This window comes from Sturnira hondurensis, unplaced genomic scaffold (assembly GCF_014824575.4).
Source record: "Sturnira hondurensis isolate 20B ecotype Veracruz unplaced genomic scaffold, ASM1482457v3 Scaffold0003789, whole genome shotgun sequence".
NCBI classification, from domain to species: Eukaryota; Metazoa; Chordata; class Mammalia; order Chiroptera; family Phyllostomidae; genus Sturnira; species Sturnira hondurensis.
In genome coordinates, this window is record NW_028076420.1 from 11,751 (window position 1) to 28,892 (window position 17,142).

General features: G+C 39.9%; 1 pseudogene; it reads left to right on the top strand.

Annotated features, from left to right (window-relative positions):
- Positions 1–11,258: 11,258 nt before the first annotated feature.
- On the top strand, positions 11,259–12,160 carry LOC118984692 (olfactory receptor 1A1-like; annotated as a pseudogene).
- The last annotated feature ends 4,982 nt before the right edge of the window (positions 12,161–17,142 follow it).

Sequence of the window (17,142 nt, forward strand, 5' to 3'; positions counted from 1 at the left end):
GCTGATGCTGCTGTGAGTGAACACAGCTTAGAGAAATAGGAGAGTAGGGCAATCTCTCCAATCAGTCACTGTTGTGCAACACTGAGTTGCTAGAGATGAAGGGTCTGCAGCAGGATTCATAACAACCAGACACAATGCAAAGTCCCGGATGAAATTCCTATTTTGACAAAACAACTGAAAAAGGTATTTTTCAGTGAAGAAATTTGAATATACACTAGAATTTGATAATAATAAATTATCATTTGTCAGGTTCGTGTGAATAATATTTAGGGAATGTGGAAAACATTGTTTTCAGGACATGTGCTTTATATTTAGGAATGTAATATCATGAGCAACCCCAAAGCAACCAAAGAAAAATACACGAATCTGATTCAAACTGTACTACAACAGAGTTTTGTATTTGAAAATCTAACTAGTCCTCTGAATTCTGTTCTTAATTATTAACAAATAAAAGACCCATACATTGTCGTATCCTTGAGTGTTTAAATTTCAAAGAACATTTACCAAACAATTTAAAAGAGTAGTCAACATATATTGAGAGTTTACTCTCAAGAATACTTTCCAAAGTTTATTTAACCTTCACATTATAGTATGAAATAGAAGCTATGTCTGCCACTTGTCAATAAGTACTACTTGGATTAATGAAAAGGCAAACTACTATGAATAAAAATGAATATCTGTGTGGTTTTAATTTGCATCTCTCTGATAGCAAGCGATATTGAGCATCTCTTCATGTGTCTCTGGAGGGTGTGGGGAAAAGGGGACTCTGGTCCACTGTTGGTGGGATTGCAGACTGGTACAACCATTATGGAAATCAGTATAGAATTTTCTCAGAAAACTAAAATTGGACTTGCCTTTTGACCCAGCAATTCCACTGCTAGGATTGTATCCTAAGAACCCTAAAACACCAATCCCAAAGAACATATGCACCCCAATGTTCCTAGCAGCACAATTTAAAATAGTCAAGAGTTGGAAGCAACCTAGGTGCCCATCAGTAAATGAATGGATCAAAAAACTATGTTACATGTACACAATGGAATTCCACACAGCAAAAAGAAAGAAGGAGCTCCTACCTTTTGCAACAACATGGATGGAACTGGAAAGCATTAAGTTGAGTGAAATAAGCCAGGTGTTGAAGGACAAATACCATATAATTTCACCTTTAACAGGAAGCTAAACAACAAAACAAACAAGCAAGCAAAATATAACCAAAGACACTGAAATAGAGAACAGGCTGACAGTGACCAGAGGGAAGAGGGGAGGGAATTTCAAGAAAAATAGGGAAGGGATTTAGAGGAATATATATAAAGGAAACATGGACAACAACTGAGAAGGGTGGAAATGGGAGGGAAGGGGGAGCATGGGGGGATGGGAGTAATAGACAGAAAACAGTACTTGAAAAATAATTAAATATTTTTTTTAAAAAATGAATATCCTCTGGCAGTGAAATGAAAATCAAGTATAGGAATCAGGAGTATGACAGAATGGAAAAGAAAATTTACAAAATCACTGGAAAAGCATTCACCTAAGGAGAATTTTAGTTTAAATAATCTTTGTCTCAGAGTACTAGTAATAGGTGACATTCCTATAGATGATTTGCAAATGACTAGTCAGGTTCACACAGGCACAGAACCCTGAGTTCTGTGTACATCTTCTGTTTTTAGAAAAGCAATATGATTAAGCCCATTCGGGCTTCACTTTGGCCTCAGTTCAATTATGACCCTACACTCTGAAATTTGAGCAAGTTACTTACCCCTCTATGCCTGTAAAATGGAGCTATGAATAGCTATTTCATAGTCACTGTGAATAATAAAGTTCTTTAAATATCTACCAAAAAAGAGAAGCTATTAGCTCCATCTATGTAAGAGAATATTGATAGATAAACTAAGTAAAAATAATTTGCCTAGTCCACACAGTTTCCAAGTGGTAGAATCAAGATTCAAGCTCAATTCCCTCAAAATCTGAAACCTCAGCTTTTATCTTCAACCACACAAAATTGATTCTCCCTCTCATTTCCTGGCTGGCTCAAAGCTTCTTTCTCCCCCATAAGGCAAGAAGAGATACCATTTCCAGTGCTAATAGAATGACATTTATTCACTCAATAATATTACTTGGGTGTGAAGAGAATGTCAAAGACATGTAATCATCTGAGGATACAAAAAGATTATGTATAAAAAGAAGGATGAATTTGAAAACACTTATTCATAAAGATTTATGCACCCCTATGTTCACTGCAGCACTATTCAAGTTGGCCAAGACATGAGAACAACCTGTGTCCTTCCATAGATGATTGGATAAAGGAGATGTGGTACATATACTTACTGGATTATACTACTCAGTCATAAAAAGAATAAAATGCTGCCATGTGAGACAACATAGATGGATCTTGAGACTATCATGCTGAGTGAAATGTTAAATGGAAAAGGACAAGAACCATATAATTTCATTCATATGTGGGATATGAAATAGAAAACAACAGAGGAACAAACCAAAAAACTCAAAGACATAGACAAGAGTATGGTGATTACCAGAGGGGAAGGCAGCTGTGTGCAAGATGGAGAAGGTAAAAGGGGTCAAAATATGATGATAAGGAGACTAGACCCTGGGTGATGAGCACACAATGCAGTATATGAATGATGTATTATAGAATGGTACACATGAATGATATGTTATTAACCAATGTTATGCCAATCAATTTAATTTTAAAAGAAGGATAAATAAGACTTCTGGCCAAGATGGAGGCATAGGTAGATACATTTTGCCTCCTCACAGAACCAAAAGAAGGAAAACAGCACATTTAAACACACACACACGTGCGCATGCACACACACACACACACATACACAGACAAAAACAGAACTGCCAGAAAATAAAATTGTATGGAAGTCTCACAACCAAGGAGTTAAAGAAGAAACATTCATCTAGACCAGTAGGAGGGGTAGAGCCAGGCACCTGGGGTGGAGAGAACTCACAAAGAGGAAAAAGAGGATGATCAAACATATGAAAAGTAAAATAACTACAAACTCACAACTATCAACAACCAAATGTAAGAAGAATACAAAAACAAAACAAACTAAACAAACAATTAGAACAAGAAGGAATCACAGAAAGGAAATTACATGGAAGGTTATCAGTGGGGAGGAGGAGTAGGTAGAATAAAGAAAAAGGTACAGAGAAAAAGAAGCATAAGTGGTAGGTACAAAATAGATAGGAGAAGGTTAAGAATAGTATGGAAAATGTAAAAGCCAAAGAACTTATAGCTGTGACCCATGGACATGAACTAAGAAGGTGGAATGGGGGTAGGTGAAATGGGGGTGGGTGGGGGGGCTGGGTGGAAGAAAATAAAGGAGAGAAAAAATGGGACACTGTATTAGCCTAATCAACAAAATATACTTTAAAAATAAAAATAAAATGGAATAGAATTTAAAAATAAAATAATAAAAGAAAGATGAATGGAAGAATATATACATGTATGTATGTATGTATGTGTGTGTGTGTGTGTATATATATATATATATATATATATATATATATATATATATATGTATAATTTCTCCATTCTTGCAAAAGCAAGCTGGGGCTAGAAAGAGATTCACAGCAGCAACAACAACCAAATCTATTAAATACTGAGGAGTAACCACAACAGGAAACATAGGACTTACATGGAGGAAACTATAACATTTCATTGAATAAAATTAATCAAAATATAAAAAGTGGAAAGACATTCCATATTCTTACCTGGGAAGAATTCAATAATATAAAAATCCTAATCCTTCAGTCCAAAATTCAATGCAATTCCAAGTAAATGACTGAACCCCCACTTTGAAGTCTCAGCTCAAGTTCTCCTCTTCAGAGAGTTCCTTCTTGACATCTGTATTTTAAGAAGCTACACCCACAGCCCAGTTACCTTCCATGTTGTTCTCATGCTCATTCTTTTCATGGCACTCTCTGCTTGCTAAGACTCTCTTCTTTGTATGTATATGTGTTCATGGTCTTTTGTTTTCCCTCAGGAAAGTAAGTTCCTTGCCTGACTTGTTCACCACATTATTCTCTTCATTGCCCCCAAGGGTGGTGGTGGAAGCAGACTAGAAACTCAGTCTTTGCTTATAAGCTGTTGTAATAGCGAGTTACATAGGATGCCACAGGAGCACATTGAAGGGATATTCAATTCAACCTTGTTGGTCTGGGAGGGCTTCCTGGAAGAAGTAACATCTGAGCTGAGGCAAAAGCAAGTGTGGCACCCTCAGGGCATTGAGAGGGGCTCAGAGAAACTAGGGAATCCAGGGGAGAGAGTAAGGGACCTCTGCATTGATAGAAGAAGGAGAAATTCATGCGTGAGTAAAATGTGGTCTGAAGAATATTTAATAATACAGAAAAATGCATGCAATATAATACCATCTGAAAGGCATTTGAAAAACTTGTGTGAACAATGTTAAGAGGTGCCCAGGCTTGCAGCATCACGAGGTAGAACGGGAACTTGATCCAAAAGGGGGTGTGAGGGTCTTTTGTGGGGGAGTCTCCATCACTATTGGTCCCTAAACTGAGGGAAGACTCATCTGCAGGACACTGGTGCGAGGATTCCTGAGTTGAAAGGAAGGACGAACTGAGCAGCCCTTGCAACACCTCTACGTCCAATGTTCGTTCCATTACCTCTAAAGAGTCATAGGTCTGTGGTCATGAAGGAACAGACTCCCGTCTGTGGGACGGACCCCTGCGACGCTTAGTCTTAGGGGACAGCCTGTGAGGATGGAGCGGAGGACCAGAGCTGCAGGGAAAGGGCCTTTCTTCACGCTGTCAGAAGCTCGTCAGTGCACACATGGACAAGTGCCCAGAGGAGGGGAAGGGTCACCTGGACTGGACAGAGACACTGGAATGGAGCGATATCTTAGGCTGAATCCCTGTCCTGGACAGGGCAGGACATGGCACACTGGGCTAAATGCCTGGCTGGGGCACCCCTGAGAGTACAGGCTCACAGCGACACCCCCAGCCCAAGTGCAGAGTATTTCCTGCATGGTCAGACTTAGCCCAGCAAGTTCCCACCAGAGGCTCCCAGAGGAGGAGGGGGTGGGAATTAGGGGATCACAGTATTAAAAGGAGGGAACTCCCTGAAGAGCCCCTGGAAGCAGACATTGCTATTGTCCTGTGCTGAAGAGGAAACTGAGGCTCAAAGAGGCTGTGGAAGGTCACACAGTAGAAAAATCTGGATCCATTTTTTAAAATCTTTATTGTATTTTTTCCATTACCATTTAGGATCTGTCCTTTACTCTTGTCACTCCTATTGCCAGACACTGGCACCCTCTGAGGGGAGGAAAGGAAGGCCTCTCCATCAGCACCTGCCTGAGTCTGAATGTCTCCCTGTGACCTGTCCATTCCTCACAACCATCAATCTGACACTGCCCCTGCTCCAGCAGTAGCACCACATTCCCTACCAGTCAGCCTCTTGGATACACAGGCTCCCCTCACCTCGCTCCCTAGTCCTCATTTCTGAATGCTCTTCCTCATCCTTCCCTCCACCTGGAACAGTCTCTACACTGTCACCTCCCAACCCCATTCCCTGTACTGTCTGCCACTGGGAGCAGTGACAACTATAGTTCCCTGATGCAGAGCCAGAGACGAGTACACATTCTCCATTCCCACTGAGACCACCTAACACCAAGGATCAGTAAGACCACCACTGAGACCACCCAACACTGAGACCACCTAACACCAAGGATCAGTCCCATAGGAAGCAGTTTCTCAGTCTAAACACAGACTCCAAATTTCTGAGTGTTCCCTCAGGGGCTAGAAAGTGAAATTGCAGCCATCCTCAAGATGTCATGCTGAAAGGACACTCCAGTCACCAGTCCCTCCACCCTGCTGCAGTAGGGGGCAGCTCTACATCCTGCCTGCTCTCCTGGTCTGCAAAGCTTTCCCAGACACACTTCCCTTCCTTTCTTCCAGACTGTAGGGATCCTCCTTTGTCTGCTCTCCTCCATTACCTACTTTCTGCACCCTTCATTTGGTGGCTCCCACTACCTGCAGGGAGAATCTCTTGTTTTCTGATAGAAAAGAATTTTATACTTACATCATCCTTCCTCCTGAACAGTGTCAAGTTTTTGTTATACTCTCATTATTAAATGCTTAGGTCTTTTCTTCCCTGGTTGACTCTGACGCTTCAGAGATAGAGAATACTGACCTTCATATCCTCACTGCACCTGGGACATGCTGCTCTGTGTTTGCTGTTGCCCACAGGGCTGTGCTGTGGCTGCTGTCCCACTCCAGCTGTGAGCTTACCTGCCTGCCTGTGGTCCTCTCTGCCAGCATCACCAACGACCTATAGCCTCTTTTTCAATCCTTCTTATCACTGGAGATGGATATGAAAAATCTACTTGTGTATTCAGAGGCTGTCTGCATGTGGAACTATGAACATCATTTCAGGTTCATGTCCAGGTTGCCTGCCTCTGTCACACCATGTCTGTCCAGCACCTCAATTGAGGCAGGGCAGCAGACAGGTCTCTGTTCATTACATCATGGCCTCTGGAATAACCCTGGGGTGTCAGGCCTGGGCTATACAGGGACTACTGCTATTTATTTATTTCCCAGGTAACATCAGTGTGGTTTCTCTCAGGAGCCCTGTGGGAGTTTGCAGCTCAGTAATTTTCCCATAGCCTTGACATTGCCTCAGGAGCAGTTACTGGGAAGGAAGAAGGATGTGGTCCAGCAGTACTGGGATTTCCTTTAGGAAAATTTGCTAATTGCCCATCTCTTGGGTTGAACTAGAGAGCCACATGAGCCATCCAAAAAATATCTCCTTTGGTTGCTGATATCTGAAATGGCACACTTCAATTGTCATAGAAGTTCTCTGCTAAAATTAGGATACCTTGTGTGGAAGACAACAACGGTTTGTGAGCTTTCAGACAGAAAACATTGAGGACTAAGGGGCACCAGGGGCAGGGGATGCCAGAAAACTCCCAACTCCAGGCACACTCGCAGCTCCAGGGTCACCAGCATTTGCCCTCTCCCAAAGTGTTTACCCAGCATCAGTATTTTAATTGCAACTGCTGCACATGTGACCAGAGCTTAGATCCAGCACCACCCCACCTCACCAGTATCTTTGGGGCCTGTGCTTTCTTTGCTCTTCCCTCAGAAAAACACTGGAGCCCTGGCTGGTGTGGCTTAGTGGATTGAGTGCTGGACTGCAAAGCAAAGAGTCCCAGGTCCAACTGCCAATCAGGGTACATGCCTGGGTTGCAGGCCAGGTCCCCAGCAGGGGGCACTTGAGAGGCAACCACACATTAATGTTTCTCTCCCTTTCTTTCTTCCTCCCTTCCCTTCTGTCTACAAATAAATAAATAAAGTCTTTAAAAAGAGAGAAAAAACACTGGAAAAGACAGGCTCAGCCCTAGAATATACATGAAGTTGTCTTAGAACTGTTAACCCATACTACTGAGAAAAAAACCAAATAACTAGAGTATATGTGTCTGTGGTTCCTTTTTGAATTTAGTCAAAGGTGCTGTGTCTGAGAATTAGCTTCCTTCTTCCTGCCCCGCTTTCAGTGTGGTTATGTCATTAATTTGAAATGCCATGGGAGTAGAGTGGAAATAATTTAACCAGATTATAAACCTCACCATATACGCAGTATACAAGTTGGACGGATCCTGTACCTGCATCTACAGGTATATTTACATAGAAATAGATACAGGTATAGTATAGTTACAAGTATAGATATAAAATTATGAATAGGGGAAAACCAACCCATACAGAAGGCAAACATAGACAAATAATTCTAACTGCATTTCAAATGAATAATAGAACTACATTAAAAAGGGGGAACAGCCCTGGCTAGCATAGCTCAGTGGATTGAGCGCAGACTGCAAAAGGTTCGCAGGTTTGACTCCCAGTCAGGGCACATGCCTGAGTTGTGGGCCAGGTCCCCAGTGGGGGCCACGTGAAAGGCAACCACACACTGATGTTTCTCTCTCTCTCTCTTTCTCCCTCCCTTCCCCTCTCTAAAAATAAATAAACAAAACATTTTTTAAAAGGGGGGAAGAATGTCAACCTAAGTAGCTCTTAAACATAGTATTTTTACTATATACCTCAGACTAATGACACATTTAACTGTAAAAACATATTTTATTCTTGTTATTAATTTATTTTTCATAATAGAATTGGGTAGTGATTCTGAATCTGCTTTTGGTGATCTGTGATTGAGCAAATAAGTAACTCTAGTGTGGATAATGAAAGCCAGCTTTCTTACTGCTGCCAGGGGGAGTTTCACATACGGGAAGGGGAAAGGCTGGGACAAACCCTGTGTATTGGACTGGGACTGGAGGCATGTGTGTAAACCCATGGTTTTGAAGTGATAGATACATAGCCATACAGATAGATAGATAATAGACTATGGATTAGCACACAAGCAGAGAGATGTTGAAGTGTGTGCATATATGCACATCTATGCATACATGTATTTTTTCTGCTCTGTCCACTGAGCAGACCCAGAAGCAATGACACCTCCATGGCAATGAACACACTTACCATCCAGAAATCAGTTTTGAAATATCAGGAAGGGCTTTAAGCCCGAAATCTGACAGGCAGGAGGGGAGGAAAGAGCTAACAAAACCCAGGGGTAGAAAGAGACACAGCTATACATAACCAGCTGCCTGGTAGGAGTTGTGACTCCTACCAGGATAAGGATAAAGCAGCTAAAAATTTGTACTTTTAGAAGTAAAATTCTCCAACCTCACTCTCTTCACTCCCTCCCATCTCTGCTGCAGGTCCCCATTGACTAAACCAAACCAGACGCCAGAGGGCATACAGCAGCACTTCGCTGAGCTGACACTGATCAACTTCCAGAGTGCAGAGTAGGGTAGACAAAAGAGGATGAGTTTGGAGGAGCAAAAGGAAGCTGTCCATGCAGCACAGCATCCAGTGCTATCTAATGGAGAGTTCTTTTTATTTCTCATAGCTAAGTATTCTCATTTCTTTCTTTTATGTTTGGTTACATGTATTTTTCATTTTAGTTTTTAAAAATTTATCTTTAGTGAGGAAGAGAAGGAGAGAGGAAGAGACACATTAATGTATGGTTGCTTCTCATGCATCCCCTGCTGGGAACTGGCCCCTGCGGGGAACTGGCCTGCAACCCAGGCATGTGCCCTGACTGGGAATCGAACTGCGATTGTCTGGTTTACAGGCCCGCGCTCAATCCACTGAGCTACACCAGCCAGGGCCATTTTAACTTTATAACATTTAGAATTTCTAGGTCTTTTAATAAAAACGTGACCTGTCAATATCAGCCTAGTTGGACATGTTGCAGAAAGCCCACCCACACCCTTGATTTTATACTTTCTTACTACCAAATGAACTAACGATAGTCTCGGAGGCCTCGGTTTTGTAGAACCTTCTCAGTTTTGAGTCATTATGATTCTATGGCAATGTAAGAAACTGCATTTCAAGGGAGAACCAAATTCATTTAAGTGTAGACATGAAAAGGCACATCTATTAGGGGAAAGATAATTTTACCTGGATTCCCTATGCCTAGTGTATAATCCCCATGTGCACTATGGGAGACCCCTAGGGCAGCTGGTTGGATGAATGACTGCATCAATTATGGAGTAGAGATCTACTTAGAAAAATTAGTGAATTGCTTAGGATATCCTGGACTATAGTAACAAATAAATCACAAAAGTACATTTGTTTAAAAAGTATAAAAGTTTCTTTTCTATGTAACAGTTCCAGTGTGTCTTTTTAACACACGGTGGCTCTCCCAGATGTGGAAAACTTCCAATACAGGCTTATTCTGCCTTGTGGCTCAGCCACCCCATTCTGCCTCCTGGCCATTCCCATCAGTTGACAATAGAGGGTGAAGAAAAGCCAGAACTGGAACACATGGGTGGGTTGGCTAAAGTTCAGTCACTTGACAATGCCTCAAAGCAAGGGAGGTTGGGCAATATAGTCTAGCTGACTGCCCAAGTGGGATTCAGATTTGGGTAAGCAGCTAATGGTCTGCCACAATTAATATGCCTCAGGATGGACCAAAGGAGAGGGAACCAGTTGTCAAGCAGTTAAGAAAGCACTACAATATTTCAGGCAGAAAATGATGGTGGTCAGAACTGAAGCACTGAGACAATAATTAGAAAAATCATTATGAATTCTTTTCTTTTCTTTTAATTGTACTCTTCCATTACCACTTACCCCCTTATACTCTCTTCCATCTCCACCCACTCCTTGCCCCACCACAATCATCATCCTGTTGTCTGTGTCCATGAGTCCTTTTCCTTTTTTGCTCCATTTCTCTACCCCTAAACTTCTCCCAGAGCTGTCATCCTGTGCTCTATCAATCAGTCTGTCTCTATGTTGCTTGTTAGTTCAGTTTGTTCATAAGATTCTACATATGAGTGAAGTCATTTGTTATTTGTCTTTCTCTGACTGGCTGATTTCACTTAACATAATGTTCTCCAAGTCTGTCCACATCATCACAAAGGATAAAATGTTTTTATTTTTTGTGGCCAAGTAGAATTCCATTGTGTAAATGTCATATAGTTGTTTTATCCACTCATCTGCTGACAGACATTTGGGCTGTTTCCAGCTATTGGCAATTGTAAATAATGCTGCACTTATAAATTATTTTAAATAAATAATCAATAAGATCAGATGTAGAAGTGAGGAGTAAATTAGGTGAGTGTGCCTGTGAACATCCCATGTGTGGAGAACCTATAAAATAAACCTGAATATAATTCAATTCAAATTGAATTCAATTCAATTCAATATGCAAACACATTGGTGCATGGAATGAAAAATATTCCATAATAATCTTGTTTGAAATGATAAAAATAAACAAGATATGGTCCTCCTCCTCCAAACACATTTGCAGTCTACTTACATTGGATGCACAGAGTATGAGATTTGGCCAGACAGGTTGACAGGGTGACTGAATGTGGAAATATGGAAAAAAGAGTTGAAGCCCACAAATACAGACCTGAGATTCTACTAAGCAGACTGAAGCCATGATGGAGTTAGATGAGTCAGCCAAGGAAATAATAAAGAAAAGTAAAAGAAGGTTGATGGGAAAAACATTATGATTACATATATTTGAAGATTTGAAGTCAAGATAAAAGCCTATCAAACGTGAATGTCTAGTTTAAAAAATGGAATAGCAGGGAAATAAATTCCCTGGTCTCACTNAAATAAGGGAGTCAAAAGAGGTGGTTGAGGATGATTATTACACAGAATAACTTCATTAATAAATTTGGATTCCTCTCCCTTTTCCTGCTGAAGATTCCATGGGAGAAGACAACAGATCGTCTACCCTGGATTTTATCTTCCTGGGAGTCAGCAGGCAGTGGGAACAGGAAGAATTCTTCTTCATCCTCTTCCTCTTCACTTACCCCATTAAAGTGATTGGAAACCTGCTCATCATCTCGGCCATTTGACTTCACAACCTAATGTGTTCCTTCTTGATAACCTCTCCTTGGTTGGCATCTTCTTTTCTTCCGTAACTATCCCTAAGATGCTAGCCAAGTATCTCTTGAGCACCAAAGCCATCTCCTTTGGGGTTGTCTAACACAGATGTATTTCATTATTACCTTGGGTAACACAGATAGCTATATCATAGATGTGATGGCATGTGACCACACTGTGGCCATCAGCTGCCCACTTCATTACACAACAATGAGCCCACAAACTTGTGTCTTGCTAATTATTGGGTCTTAGGTGATTAGAGACATCAGTGCCCTCCCCCAGACTCTGCTCACAGCTACTTTGTCCTTCTGTGGCAACCAAGTGGTGGCCAGTTTCTACTGTGACACTATCCTTTTGCTCAAGCTGTCCTATTCTGACATCCACTTTAATGTGAAGATGAGGTTCCTTGAGGTTGCTGTTTTCTCTGTGCCATTGCCATGCATCATCATGTCCTATGTTAAGGTCTTCTCCACAGTCTTACGTGTCCCATCCACCAAAGGTGTGCTCTACCTGTGGCTCCCACCTCACAGTGGTTTCTTTGTATTATGGGACAGTCATGGGCATGTACTTTTGCCCTCTGATCGGTTACAGCTTAAAAGATGCTGTGATAACTGTGATGTACATCGCAGTAACCCCAATGTTAAATCCTTTCATCTATAGTCTGAGAAATCGGGACATGAAGGCTGCCCTGGGGAAACTCTTCAGCAAGAGAATCTCCATGTAAGCAATGTGAGCTCATACACTACAGACTGCAGTCACTAATTAAAATGCACTTGGAAATCCATCCCCAATGTCTTCCCTACCTGATAAGCCACCTTTCTTCTTTACCGCTACTACATTCCTCTTCTCTGGAATCTTATAACAGTTCAATAAGACGTTGTATTGACATTATCAGTTTGTGCACATTATTGCTCCTTTTGGCAGAGTGGTAGACAAGGAATATTGGGATCTGTCCCAGCTTTGTTACTAATTAACAGAGCAAAGTTGAGAATTTTGGAGTCTTGCTGTCCAGATCTCCATGATAAAAATAATGTCTGGCTTGTCTCTGTCATAGGTTGAGGATCACAGTATTTCAGGATTTGGAGGCTATAAATCACCATTCAAAAGTCATTTTTGGACTTTTATGTCTAATCATCCTTACTTTGCACACAAACCTGAGGGAAAGGACTGTCTTAACATATCACTCTGCTTTTCCCAAGGTTTGTCATTAAGGAACATAACTGTTGGTGGAGGTGGAATGAATAAATGTAATCTGATAATGATTAGATGCAATCAGCTTTGACTTTATTTCTCACCCATCATATGTACGTGGTGTTGTCATAAACTCACCCAGGAGCCAGTCAGAATTCATATGCATAGTGTTTAAACAAAGAATAATTAAAACAGAAAATTAGATGCATAGATGTACTCTGAAAGCAACTAAAGGTGATAAAACATGAATAGTGATGTAACTTAAAAGTTAACTTCAGAAAGAACTTACTTTCACTGGACTAAGAGAACTGAAGAGAAAAAGTGGCATTACCACAACCATGGAGTTCAGAAGAGGGGAGGCCACATAGTACTGCCTCTTTTTGTTATTGTTATTGTTGATGTAGTTTCTATTCATCTTTACTGCTGGACATAGAAATAGAAATGATCCCAGACATTGTTGTAGACACAGTCCTCCTGACACCCCTTTGTGTAATATCAACACAATGTCCATCTAATTGGGATCAGTGACTGCAGCCAATACAGAAACCTTTTATTTTCTGAATGGCCCAAGGCAATTTGATTGAGCCATACTATAACTTGATTGTTCTTATCATAATAATATATGCTGAAAACATGTAAGTTTCAAAATACTACTGTGGATAAAATTTTCACGAGATTATAAGCAAGTAAAATAACCAAAAAATTCACTTTGTGGGATACACATGGATGTAATAAAAGCACATTAAAAACAAAAACAAAACATCAGTACAGAACTCAGGACGAGAGGATGTTCAAGAGTGGGGACATGAGGTAATGGAAGTTCAGCACCGTGTAGGCCATGACTAAAGTCTTAATTTTAAGGTTGGGTAGTGGATCAATGATGTTCATAATATCTTCCATTATGAATGAATAAATAAATAGATACTAGATAGGTGAATGGACAGAAGCTTGTTAATCAGTAAGAAAACAAGATACAGGGCTTTGCATAAAACAGTGATGAGAGTTTTTCTTTAAGAAGGGCTAGGTAGGAGAGAGAGCAGTAAGGGAAGAGTAAGGAGTGGCTAGACCAAGAGTTTAATTAGGCATCTCAGAGCAATCTGGAGTGCAAGGGTGAATACATAGATGAAGAATTCAGAGGCAAAAGTAATGTGGAAATAGAAATAATAGAATGTAGTAATTTTTAGGATAATAAAGGATACCTTTATTGAAATTAGTAAAAAGAGAGTAATTTAAGAGAAATTAGTTCCATTTTGGGCCATGTTTAAAGGAGTCTAGTGGGACACTCTAATGGAAGTATTCAATAAATTGTCCAAGGAAGATATGAAACTTTGCAGCAAAATTAGCAGAGTAGCCCTGGCCTGGTGGCTCAGTTGGTTGGAGTGTTGTCCTGAACACCAAAAGAAAAAAGGTTGTGGGTTCAATTCCTGGCCAAAGCACATACCAAGGTTGTGGGTTCCATCCACTGTCAGGGTGCATACAGGAGACAACCAATCAATGTTTCTCACATCGAGGTTTCTTTCACTCTCTCTTTCCCTTTCTCTGTCTCTAATATGAATAAACATATACTCAGGTGAGGATTTAAAAAATTAGCAGAGTGTAAATCAGACTGTAGTTGATAAAGCTCAGAAATAAATGAAATCGTGTAAACGACTCTGATATAAGGACTAAATTTCAAGAAAGCGGGTCATAGTGGAGAATGAAAATTCCAGTTGGGGAAGAAAGAAACTTATACAAACTCAACTTGATGTCCACGCAAATCGACCTATGAGTCTCTCTTAGTTTTCTGTCAGTCAAAGCACATGGGCTGGGATACTTTCGGCATGTTGTCATACTACTACAGAGTATGCATGCAAACATTAGTTTTTCTTTTAATGGAACAGTAAACAGACTCAAGACATAGAGAACAGGCTGATGACTGCCAGAAGGGTGGGAAGTTTGAGAGGCTAAATAAAAAAGTGAAGTGATTAAGAAGTATAGATTTGTAATTGCAGAATGGTGACAGGGGTGTAAAGTAAAGCATAGCGCATGCGGTCAATAATATTGTCATAACTATGTACGGTACCAGGTGGATGCTGGAAATATTGGGGGAACCACTTTATAAAGTATATGAGTGTCTAAGCACTATACTATAAACCCAAAACTCATAAAAAGCAATATTGAATGTAAACTGTAATTGAAATAATTGTAAAAATTAAAATAAGTTAAATAATTAAAAAATAAATGTAGCAATAGTCAACACAAAAGAAAAGTGCCAGGTGCCACATAGTTCAAAATGTGCCATATAGTTCCAGAGAGAGTATTTCATTAAATGTCAAATACACCAAGTGCTTATGTACTTTTATTCTATCACATGTATTATTGTCTTTTTAAATTTTTTAAATATCCTTATAATATGCATAATAATAGCCCTCTGTTACAGATGAGGAAACCAAATCCCCCAAAGATGAAGTGACTTATTCGATGTCTTGCATTAGAAAATAGGTGAGGACTTGAGTCCAGTTTCCCCCATACCGACTGCATTCTCCTGACTTGATAGCGGGTCCATGGAGGATATATAAAGGAATGAGCAACAATGTCTAAGTCAGTCAGAATGTGCACACTGGTGGGAGACATGGCTAGAATTTTGAGAGGTAGAGAGGACATTCCAGCCATGATAGTAGTTGAATTACGTAACAGAGGTGGGAAATGTGGACTCCCATAGAAAGTCATCAAATTGTAAAGCAAGAAAATGAACTGACAGCTTCTGGTCTTAGTTCCCATTCTCATCACTATCATATGGTCCACCCAAATATACCCAGTCCCACCAAAGAAGATGCCAGGGAACTTCACAAGGAGGAAATGACAGTAACATAAATCACAGCTGTAAGACACTGTTCATGTTTCTGGTTTCCCAGGAAGTTGTGGAAATGGTTAAGTGCTGTGTCACTGGGCCATGGGGTTTGGCAGGAACCAAAGTAGAAGAAACATTGTTTTTCTCTAAAACCATGCCTTCCCTACCCTGAAGAGAAGATGAAAACCAGATGTCCTCTGAGGACAGTTGCTCAAATTATTGACAGGAAAGAAAAACTTCCAAAATAATTTTATAAAGCAATTATTCTATTAATTTTAAAGCCTGATAAATATTTCACAGAACTAAAACCACAGAGGAATCTCACTTGTGAGTATTGCTGCCAAAATTCCCAGAAACATGTAAGCAGACACCAACCAAACATTAAAAGGGTTCTCTACCTTCACCATGTGGGGATTATTACAGGAATGCATGGCTAGTTAACTATTAGAAAAAATACTGTTCTATTTTGCCAACTGCTTTTTCTTAGTGCACTGAGATGATTATATACTTTTTCTTTCATTCTATTAATGTGGTGTATCACATTTATTGATTCATATATGTTGAACCCTTGCTCTTGCATAAAATATTTATGGGGTTTCACTTGCATATAATATTTTTTTCATTCAGTCCCTTTGAGTTGATGTATGTCCTTAAAGTTGAAGTGAGTCTCTTGTAGGGAGCATATTGGTTTATTTAGTTATTTTCTTACCATTCAGCCACTCCGTCTTTGTAACTATTATTAAATTATAGTTGATGTGTAACATTATATTAGTTTCAGGTGTACAACATAGTGATCTTACAACTATATAGCCTACAACATGATCAGCCTGATATGTCTAGTAACTATCTATCACCATACAAAGGTAGTAAATACAATAGTATTGACTAACTTATGTTTTTTAATAAGAGAATTGAATTCATTACACTTAAAGTAATTGATAGCTAAGGATTACAGTCATTTTGTTCATTGTTGTTTTGGATGTTTGGTAGTTTCTTTGCTCTTTTCTTTCATTTTTACTGTCTTCCTTTGTGACTTGATGATTATTTTTACAGAGGAATGCTTTGATTCTATTCTTTTTGTCTTTTTAAAAATTTATTTAATTATTTTTCAAGTACTGTTTTCTGTCTATTACTCCCATCCAATCCCACCCCCCCGTTCTCCGCCCTGCCTCCCATTTCCACCCTTCTTAGTTGTTGTCCATGTATCCTTTGTATTTGTTCCTCTAAATCCCTCCCCTATTTCCCCTGAAATTCCCTCCCCTCTCCCCTCTGGTCACTGTCCCCCTGTTCTCTATTTCACTGTCTTTGGTTATATTTTGCTTGCTTGTTTGTTTTGTTGTTTAGGTTTCTGATAAAGGTGAGATCATATGGTATTTGTCTTTCACCAACTGGCTATTTCACTTGGCATAATGCTTTTCAGTTCCATCCATGTTGTTGCAAAGGGTAGGAGCTCCTTCTTTCTTTCTGATGCATAGAATTCCACTGTGTAAATGTACCATAGTTTTTGGATCCATTAATTTACTGGTGTGCATCTATGTTGCTTACAATACTTGGCTATTGTAAATTGTGCTGCAATGAACATTGGTGTCTTCATTGAACACCTGTACCACAGGTTCTTTTGGATTGGTGTTTCAGGGTTCTTAGAATATCCTCCTAACAGTTCTTTTTTTTTTAAATATAATTTT